The sequence below is a fragment of the Protomyctophum parallelum genome (genome assembly GCF_964188405.1).
Source record: "Protomyctophum parallelum genome assembly, chromosome: 20".
Lineage (NCBI taxonomy): Eukaryota > Metazoa > Chordata > Actinopteri > Myctophiformes > Myctophidae > Protomyctophum > Protomyctophum parallelum.
The window spans coordinates 37,394,074-37,404,730 of NC_139718.1; the positions used below are offsets into that span (position 1 = coordinate 37,394,074).

The following is a 10,657-nucleotide window of genomic DNA, read 5'->3' on the forward strand; positions in this document are numbered from 1 at the left end:
GGCCTATCTGCCCCGCACTGACCTCGAGAGAGAGAGTCATCCACGCCTTTATTTCAACTCGACTGGATTACTGTAACGCTCTCTGTGCAGGCATCGATCAGTCGGCTATTGGAGCGACTTCAGCTCGTCCAGAATGACGCCGCTCGCCTCCTCACCAACACAAATAGGCGGGACCATATTATCACCCCAGTCCTCGCCTCCCTCCCTCCGCTGGCTCCCTGTCCGCTTCAGAAATTGATTTTAAGATTTTAAGTGTTTGTTTTTAAAGCCCCAAAATGACCCTATTTAGCTGAATTGATCACTCCCTGTGTCCCAACAAGAGCCCTGAGATCGGCCAATCGGTATCTCCCGATTGTGCCCCGACACACAATTCAGGACCAGAGGAGATTGCGCGTTCACCCCAACCTCTGGAACGCCCCGCCGCTCCACGTTCGCTCTGCTCGGTCGTTGGCGGTTTTTAAATCCCTATTAAAAAAGACTCATTTTTACTCTATCGCTTTTAACCCATTCTGACCGGGCACCCATTTTGGTGTCGGCATCATGTTATGCTTTATCTATTGAAAAATAGCAGATCTACAAGCTCATATCGCGCCACCGAGTGGCGCGATACGAGCTTGTAGGTCTGCTATTTTTGAATAATCGAAGAACGACTGACATTTTTTAGAATCTGATCTCAGGTCAGAATGGGTTAATCAGACCAGTGTGTGTCCAGTGGAAACCTCGTATGAATCTGATCTCAGGTCAGAATGGGTTCATTCAATTTAATTTAAGTCTGCCCACGTGCGATGTTCCCATGCATTGCCGGTTGTATTTTACATTTTGCCCTCTTACAGATTGAAATAATGCTTTATTTTATCCCCTGCCTGTGTATGTTATTATGCTTTGTAAATGTGAAGCACTTTGGTTCGACCTTGGTCGATGTAAATGTCCTATATAAATAAAGTTTGATTTGATTTGATCTCTCTCTCTCTGTTTCTGGCACAACAGCGCCCCTACTGGTACTAATAGTCATACTGGTGCTCATGAACGCACACATAGGTGAACCAACACATAGGTAGGTTGAACACGGACATTGCTGTTCCTTGGAGTGGCTGCACCACTCAAAAAGTACAGTCCGAAAAGTCCCGGACAAAATACCCACAGACCATTCAGGGCTACCAGTAACAAGTGTCTTCGCATATTTGGTGGCTATAGCGCGCGCGCACGCGCACACACACACACACACACACACACCCACACACACACACACACACACACACACACAGTGTACTACACACACACACACACACACGTGAGTGGAACAAAGCCAATTCTATCACTTTTGTTAATTGGATGACAACGTGCTTTCATATTCTTTCAACAAGAAATGCATAATTTTGCCAAAGAGCAAATTAGCGTCGACCAGGAAACCGCACGAGAATAAATGAAACACACTTAACGTGAATCCTCCATAAGGAACGTCTCCATTCCTGAGAGTTTGATTTTGATTTGTGGCATTTCTATGCTTTTCATTTCCAGTTCATGGTAGAGAGAGACAGAAACCCAAGGGCAGAGAGAGAGAGAGAGAGAGAGAGAGAGAGAGAGAGAGAGAGAGAGAGAGAGAGAGACAGAGACACACAGAGGGGGGTAGGAGGTGGAGGTGGAGGAGCTGGAAGCCGGGGAGATGTGGCCAAAAAAAGGGGTTCCCGCCCAAAATGGCTTAACCCATTCTGACCTGAGATCAGATTCATACGAGGTTTCCACTGGACACACACTGGTCTGATTAAAAGCCGACATGCGAGGCGGCAGTGGCTCAATAGGTATAGCGTCTGCTGGGGGAAATGGGAAGGTTCCCGGATCAATCCCCTGTCCAACGGGGTCACCGTCAGTATAAGTAAGTGTCCTTCCTCGAGCGAGACGCGTAACCCCCCCCCCCCCCCCAAACTGCTGCCGATAAGCAGGCCGTCGGTGTGATTGTAATGCACACAATGCACCTCTTTTCTTTGAATAAGATGGAGGTCGGTTTCGAACCCGAGCACTCAGGAGGAGCATAATGGTCAGAGCCGAATCGATGTCATTTTGACCTCGGCCTCGACTCTGTGTGACCTGAAGTAGTCTCATCGGGCCATGAAAGAGCACATGTCTGCAAGTGGACCTAGACAAGTCTTCTAGCGTGTCAAAATAAATGACCCTTGCGCTGCTTTTCTGTAAATATTGTGGGGGGTCTGCGGCACAAAACATTTTCAGCGTATAAATATCAATTTGGGGGTGTCCTTGCACAAAAAGAAGTTTGAGAACTACTGATTTTGAAAGCATTTGTAAGAATAAGCCTCGGGTCTTAAAGGGACACTTCACACTTTCTGACGTTCCTGGGGGGTCTTTGTGTGTGTAATATGTGGTTTCAGATATTTTAGATTTGAGCAGTGAGCCCAGGGTCTCTGATGCCATACACTGACACCACGGCGTGTATTCAGAGCGTCAAGCTGTGACTCCGCCCACCCCCGGGGGAAGTTGCGATTTGCTCTCGTTCACTGCAATGCAATTTGCGGCATTTCCAAAACAATATTGCGCAGAGTATAGCGATTATCAAACGTATTTGCAATGCCATACGTTGAAAGATCTGTTGCCCGTGGACAAGGCACGCTACCTCCGCAGGTTAGATATTATCGGCATAGATGTTTGTCCGTATGTGATTAAGGATTGGACCAAGTTGCATTGGCAGCCATAGAAAATTCTTACCCCGGGCTAAAACCGGATGTGACGTTTTTGGGCGTTCCTGTCTAGCGTGGTGTCAGTGTATGGACACTTACTTCCTGGACTGCAATTCCCATAAAGCTTTGGTGCACTGCTCCTCCTTGTGGATAGGGGGAGGGCAGTCTCGTCTTCATTTCTGACTTAACCAAGCATCTCGTTTGGAATATAAACGCTCCTAGAAAGACTTTAGATGTGACAGCGCGAGGTAGTAACCAGAAGACTATGCCTCCTGGTTTTGGGGAAGCAGGGGCTTCTCAGAGTAAAACCTGCCTCATCTGCTTGACACTATAGTGCCTTTAGTATGAAAGACTTTCGTTTGAAAGATTTCAAAATTTTAATAAAGTCTTCTAAATCCTCCAGTTTCTGAAATAAATATTTTCACGACTTTTCAAAAATAGCAGACTACAAGCTCGTAGCGCGCCACTCGCTATGAGCTTGTAGACCTGCTATTTTTCCAATAGGTAAATTATAACGTAATGTTTAAAACACCAAAAGGAGTTCCCGCCCCCAAAATGGGTTTTAACTACATCACTGTCTCCCAAACGCTTTAGCTCGACAGCAAGAGGAGAAAGTTGCTCTCTCAAAACTAGAAAATATCCCATCTACAAGCTCACAACTCGCCGTGAGCTTGTACATCTACGGTTTAGATGTCTGTCTGTACTTTTGGTAAAAGAATTAGGTGAAAGAAAAGTGAAGTTGTGACCGATAAAAACAAAGGGGTTCCCCGGGCCCATTGTGTGGGAAATGACACGACATTATTAAGACATGCTCTTGCATGTGAACTGGCGTGTTACCGCCAGCATGGAATTACACCATACGGACCCGGTGAGAACGGACTCCAACTACAACAACACAGCATATGGCAGCGATGAAGGACGCGGCCATCTGCTGCCGAGTTAGAGAAGCTCAACAAAACAATACCTAGACGCTGGCTTTAATTACAGGTGTATGCGCGTGCCCGTGCGCGTGCGTGTGTGTGTGTGTGTGTGTGTGTGAGTGTGAGAGCGAGAGACTCTTCAGAGTCTTTTGTTCCCCGTGTTGTTTGTGATCATTCCATCTGCTGCCTATTTTCCTCGCTGTATTTCTGTCCCGTCTTTAAGCGAGACGTGGGCCGCCGAGCGCTTCGCTCTCCTCCACACGCGGCTATATGTTTAGTGTATCTGTTGTTTGTTTGGCGTGTTTGATTTGCTCGTCCGTGCCACTGCTTTGGTGGTCATTTACCAGGGTTTCTCTCCCCTTTTTTGGAGACGCTGAAATAGGACGTTTTTGCACTTTGTAATGGAATAGTATAGAATATGAAAACGTATTAGGCACATTCCTTTCAAACTGGTTTCAATATAGTCCTGAAAAATATATATTATACATTTTATTAGTCTTATATAGTCAATATTTACTCATCGTATTGTGTATAATACATTTTCAACCACAGCCAAGTAACACACACAGGTGAGAACACAGTCTCTCTTCCTCAACCGTATGAAAGAAAAGATATGAAAGAAAAGCCACCGTCAATTATCCTCGACTTTACATGGACTGTACATTTTTAAATCTACTTTATAAATTAAACTCGACTCCATTCAAGCTCTTCCTGCAGCATTTGCCTTCCTTCCTGACTGGAAGTTCTAACAAGCATGATTTGAGTTGTTCCCCTGATTAATCATTGCTATAGGCCAGATATTAACAGTGTTCAAACACGTCGCTTTTATGTCATTACAGAATAGGACACTATTCCAAATAACTATTTTCAAACCTTGGTTATTACTTTGAACTTGTCAAGCCAAATCATTCTCGCACGCAAACACACACACGCACACGCACACGCACACACACACACACACACACACACACACACACACACACACACACACACACACACAGTCACACACACACACACACACCGGTATCACAATGCAGCATCTCTGAGGCGGGCAGGAAACCAGGCCTGCTTATCTCTTATCTTTGACATGCGTGTGCATGTTTGTGTACAGAGGCAAGGTCCACAGCAGAAACACCTGCCTTCCAGGCAGCCATAAAACGCGTGTAAATCGGGGCAATTCAAACACCCCCCCCCCCCCGCTTCAGCCCCGAGCCGACGGGCACCTCGTCAAACACCACACACACACGCGCAAACACCACACACACACGCGCAAACACCACACACACACGCGCAAACACCCAGACACAGATTGCACACGCAGTCACGCACTACTGTAGTCTGTACCACAACACCCCCCCCCCCTCTCTACCTGTCTCATTAATCACCTCAAATGAATCCTCGGTAAACAGGGAGTGCAGGCAAACAAAGGAGAAATAGAATAAACACGCAGGGAGCAATAAGCAGGAAGTCAAAACACAACCCGCTGTGGCGCGCGTCGTCGAAAATTGCTGGAGAGAGAGAGAGAGAGAGAGAGAGAGAGAGAGAGAGAGCGCGCTGGCTTGGAGGCCCATTTTACCCTCATTCTGCTGGTAATTGACCTCTGAGGCGCAATGCGCAGAGCAGTCAGAGGTAATTAGCATGCGACAAACTGTTGCTTGATTGCCTGAAATGAGCATTTCGGAGGAAGCCAGCCACAGACGTTGGGTTCGGGAGCACAAAGTGTTTTCCATTGTGCGGCGTTAAGTAGAGGGGACCTGGTTTGAGGTGTATGTAAGGAAATGGAGAATTGGGCCCCTCCGTGTCGTGGCGGAAAGAATGGGCCCCTGTTCTGACAATAGGTGCATTAACGGAACTCTGAAAGGGGGCCACCGAGGGACTTTTTTTTTCTCCCTTTCTTTCTTTCTTTCGCTCCTTCATTTGACCAGGTCTCTCCAGGCAGCCAGACACCGTGTGCACCTGCTGACACAGCGGTTAACCGGAGCATTACTTCACTGCAGACCAGAATGCACATCTTTGCACACCGGGAACAGTTATTACACCTGGACTTCTACAGGGGCTGTGTATCACAGCGTTTCAAAGAACAGTTATTACACCTGGACTTCTACAGGGGCTGTGTATCACAGCGTTTCAAAGAACAGTTATTACACCTGGACTTCTACAGGGGCTGTGTATCACAGCGTTTCAAAGTCGGGGGCCGGCATGGGGGGGGGGGGGGGGGGGGGCGCCAATTGGAAAGACAAGTAGACAATTAATTGTGAAGAAGATAATGAAAAAAAGGAATGATGATATTAACCCATTCGGGGCGGGAGCCCCTTTTTGTGTTTAAAGCATTATGTCATACTTTAACTATTGAAAAATAGCAGATCTACAAGCACACAGTCTCACAGTCAAGCACACAGTCAAGCACACAGTTAACTTGTAGATCTGCTATTTTTTGAAAAATCGTGATGTGCATCAAATCTTTGAATATGTACTGTATTATTACAGAGTGAACATTTTAACTCAAATCTTTGCTTCTGGGGAGGTCCCCCCCCTGGAACAACATATTTTCAGATGGGGGGGGGGGACGACACATATTACATAGTCTTTGGGGTTCTTGACATGGACTATTGAGCACCACTGACACAGAAACATAAAACGGTCAGGATTTTGAAGACATTTTTTCTAAATTTCAACGTCGGGCCTAAATGGGATAATAATAATAATGAAACATAATAGTGATAATCATAAATACACATGTATATAATGTTACAGTATGATTGGACAACCGGCCAGATTGAAAAAAGGAGTGATCCCTTTTGCGAGTCCGTTCACCTCCCGTGCACTCATGATCATTTTATAATCGTGGGACATCAAACAGAAGCTTGCATTGGTTATTTCCTTGCCATGGAAACATTTGGGAATCCCTACTGTATTATAAAACAATATCAAAGTGTATCGTTATCACCATCGACGGTTATAAGAAGGGAAGAAAAAAACAAAACAGTTTGGGATTTTCCAATGGCACTCTCTCTCAGCGAGCCGTCTGTAGCCCACCTGTATGGCTATGCAGAACAACGAGGCGCCATTAATCATTAACCACGTTTGGGGTTTAGGGGTCAACTGTCACATTTCAAACGGGCATTAAGGATAGTGGCCACAAGACTCGAGGTCTTTGTTCCTCCACGGCCTCGGTAAGTCGAGTTGACTTGTTTTGTTGTGGGACAGCAGCAGGTGTGAGGTGGGTTCATTCTATACCAAAACACCCCACAGTACACAGATGTCAGCCTCTAATGTATGTCGCCCTCCCGATGTCACTCCTCTCCTATATAGCCTGCTGGGGATCAATAGCATTTCTGGGTGGTTTTTCTGATCCGGTTGGAGCGAAATAACTTTATACGTCATCAGGCAGGCCCGTTACCAATGACTGGAAACCTCCCGGCGCCATGCGCCTCCGAAACCGTTCGTCTGATGAACCCATTCTGACCTGAGATCAGATTCATACAAGGTTTCCGCCGGACACACACTGGTCTGATTAATCCATTCTGACCTGAGATCAGATTCATACGAGGTTTCCGCCGGACACACACTGGTCTGATGAACCCATTCTGACCTGAGATCAGATTCTAAAAAGTCAGTCGCTCTTCGATTTTCTTCAATAGCTAAAGCATAACATGATGCTGACACCAAAATGGGTGCCCGGTCAGAATGGGTTAACCCTCTAAGACCCAGCGTTGCTTTTAAGTTTATAGCAACAATAATATTTTAATTCATTACTTAATTATTATTATTTTTTTCTGTTCTTTTTTCACCTAAACGTCATCAGTGATGTTCATTGCAATGCCATTGGTCATGATATTTGCATATAAATACCCCCCACAGAGGCTGAAATTCACACAAATTAAAAATGTCTGGACCTTTAACCCTACTAAAAGTAAGTAAAATAATTGTAATATGTTTTTTTTGTGATCATTAGAATGTCTAGAACATGTTTTATTCATTATTGTGAAAGATATCCCCAAATGTAAATTATTAATTTATTATATAATTATTATACATTTTTCATCAAACTTTATTTTTTTTATTTTTTTTAAACATATGTTGTAGTCTTAGTCTCGTTGGCGTGAGGTTATACTCCTCTCCAGGAGAAACGGCACCATTTTAAAACCTATTCAAAAAGGGAACCCCTTTTGGTGTTTGAACCCATTCTGACCTGAGATCAGATTCATACGAGGTTTCCGCCGGACACACACTGGTCTGATTGACCCATTCTGACCTGAGATCAGATTCTAAAAATGTCAGTCGCTCTTCGATTTTTCAAAAATAGCAGACCTACAAGCTTGTATCGCGCCACTCGGTGGCGCGATATGAGCTTGTAGATCTGCTATTTTTAAATAGCTAAAGCATAACATGATGCTGACACCAAAATGGGTGCCCGGTCAGAATGGGTTAAGCGTTATTTTATACTTCAGCTATTAAATAGCAGATCTACAATGCTCATAGCGCAGCACCGAACTCAACGATTTTAACTCAAATATTAGCTTCTGGGAGGTCCCCATGGAACAACATATTTTCAGGATTTAGAAGACATTTGTTTAATTTCGACGTCAGGCCTAAATGGGTTAAGACCACGCGTCTTCTTCATGCGAGCTGAGGGAAGAGTGCGGGCAAATTCTTTGTTCCTCTATAACTGTGTTTTCACTACAAGTGCCAGTATATTACCAGCAAAAAAACTAATTGCATACCTTTCTGGCATGGCATGTGTGGGACAGTTGATTTCACATGCTCTCCTTGGCAGTAAAAGTTCTGGCCAAAACACGCTCGCCCCGGGTAAAATCTGGCGACCTCGGAACTGTCACCCAGGTATTCCTAAACTTAACCTCAGTAAAACTATGCCTAAACCTACCCTTATTCCTAAACTTAACCTCAGTAAAACTATGCCTAAACCTAACCTTATTCCTAAACTTAACCTCAATAAAACTATGCCTAAACCTACCCTTATTCCTAAACTTAACCTCAGTAAAACTATGCCTAAGACCTACCCTTAGTCCTAAACTTACCCTCAGTAAAACTATGCCTAAGACCTACCCTTATTCCTAAACTTAACCTCAGTAAAACTATGCCTACTAGACCTACCCTTATTCCTAAACTTACCCTCAGTAAAACTATGCCTAAGACCTACCCTTATTCCTAAACTTAACCTCAGTAAAACTATGCCTAAACCTACCCTTATTCCTAAACTTAACCTCAGTAAAACTATGCCTAAGACCTACCCTTATTCCTAAACTTAACCTCAATAAAACTATGCCTAAGACCTACCCTTATTCCTAAACTTAACCTCAGTAAAACTATGCCTAAGACCTACCCTTATTCCTAAACTTACCCTCAGTAAAACTATGCCTAAGACCTACCCTTATTCCTAAACTTAACCTCAGTAAAACTATGCCTAAACCTACCCTTATTCCTAAACTTAACCTCAGTAAAACTATGCCTAAGACCTACCCTTATTCCTAAACTTAACCTCAGTAAAACTATGCCTAAGACCTACCCTTATTCCTAAACTTAACCTCAGTAAAACTATGCCTAAATCTACCCTTATTCCTAAACTTAACCTCAGTAAAACTATGCCTAAACCTACCCTTATTCCTAAACTTAACCTCAGTAAAACTATGCCTAAACCTAACCTTATTCCTAAAAAGCAGAAGAAAATGGGGGGCGAGCGTTCCGGTTACCATAATAACAGATCATAGTAGATAATAGTAAGCGACCACTTTCAGTAATTTTTTTATTTTGAGCGGTATAGCACTATAATACTTACGGTTCTGCAATGATGAGCCCACTTTACTTGTAATGTGCCGACTGCCGATATAGATTGATTCTGATAGTGATTTGATTTCTGTGTGTGCCATCAGTGCCATGCCACAAAGCTTGGCTTGGCGGATGTGTGCTGCAGTGCACTGAGGTGAGGGAGTGGTGTTATTAGATAGATTACTGCTATTGTCCCCTGGTGGGGGATCACTGGGCACGTACGCACGCAGACAGACAGACAGACTGACAGCAGTGTTGCCACATTTTGCAAGAGAAATAAGGCAAGAAAAACAAGACCAAAATAATCGACTGTAATTGGCCCCACATGCGCACTTTAACCCTATGTCGGGTGTTTGAAAACAGACAATCTACAAGCTCACAGCGTGTAGATCTGCTATTGTCTGTGGACAAATGCATGTTAATTTGAGGGTGCTGAACATTTTAATTAAAATGCCCAAAATAAACAAGCTCAAAAACCCCCACAACCTGAAACTATACCGATAATCTACAAGCGAGTTTACAGAAAAACAAGCCCACAGTCGCTTGTAAAATGCAGACGTGGCAAACGGACAGACAGTCAGTCAGTCTGGACACAAAAGCCCTGACCTTAACTCCCTCCGGGGAAGAACAGTTATCACCCTGTAGGGTTATACTCACATTTCCAAAAAATAAAAAAATTGCTGTAAATATGGAACATAAGGCTTTACCTAAGGGGCGGCGGTGGCTCAGGGGTAAAGTGGCTGGATGGTAACCGCAAGGTTGCCAGTTCCAACCCGGGCTCCCCAGAGTTAGTGTCGAAGTGTCCTTGAGCAAGACACTGAACCCCTAATTGCTCCCCGATGTGCAGGTTGGCGCCTTGCATGGTTTCCGCTGCATCGGTGTGTGAATGTGTGTGTGAATGGGTGAATGTATAATGCACAATCTATGTAAAGCGCCTTGGATAAAGGCGCTATATAAATGCACCATTTACCATTTGCTACTACAGGAAAACATGCACATGTACATATGTTACTCATATCTTTACTCGTCGTTTGTTGTTTCTTGCACACTTTAGTCTGTCCCTTCGTTTGCTGTGCTTGCTGTGATTGATGTTATGTTATCTAGGTTGCTGCATTGTCTGAAGGAAAAATGAGTTTTATTCTTATGTACAGTACCTGTACACAAGATGTAATATTAAAGAACAACCTTGAACATCCTATTTATCCCCCTGTAAGGTAAATACTCACATCTTCTTGGTTGGAAGTCAAACTGCCTAGGAAC

General features: G+C 44.2%; 1 protein-coding gene across 1 annotated transcript in view; it reads right to left on the bottom strand.

The window, feature by feature from the left end:
* The window catches only part of ralgapa2 (Ral GTPase activating protein catalytic subunit alpha 2), a 238,429-nt gene that overhangs the window by 118,990 nt on the left and 108,782 nt on the right, over positions 1–10,657 (bottom strand). The gene's annotated exons all lie outside the window — the stretch shown is intronic.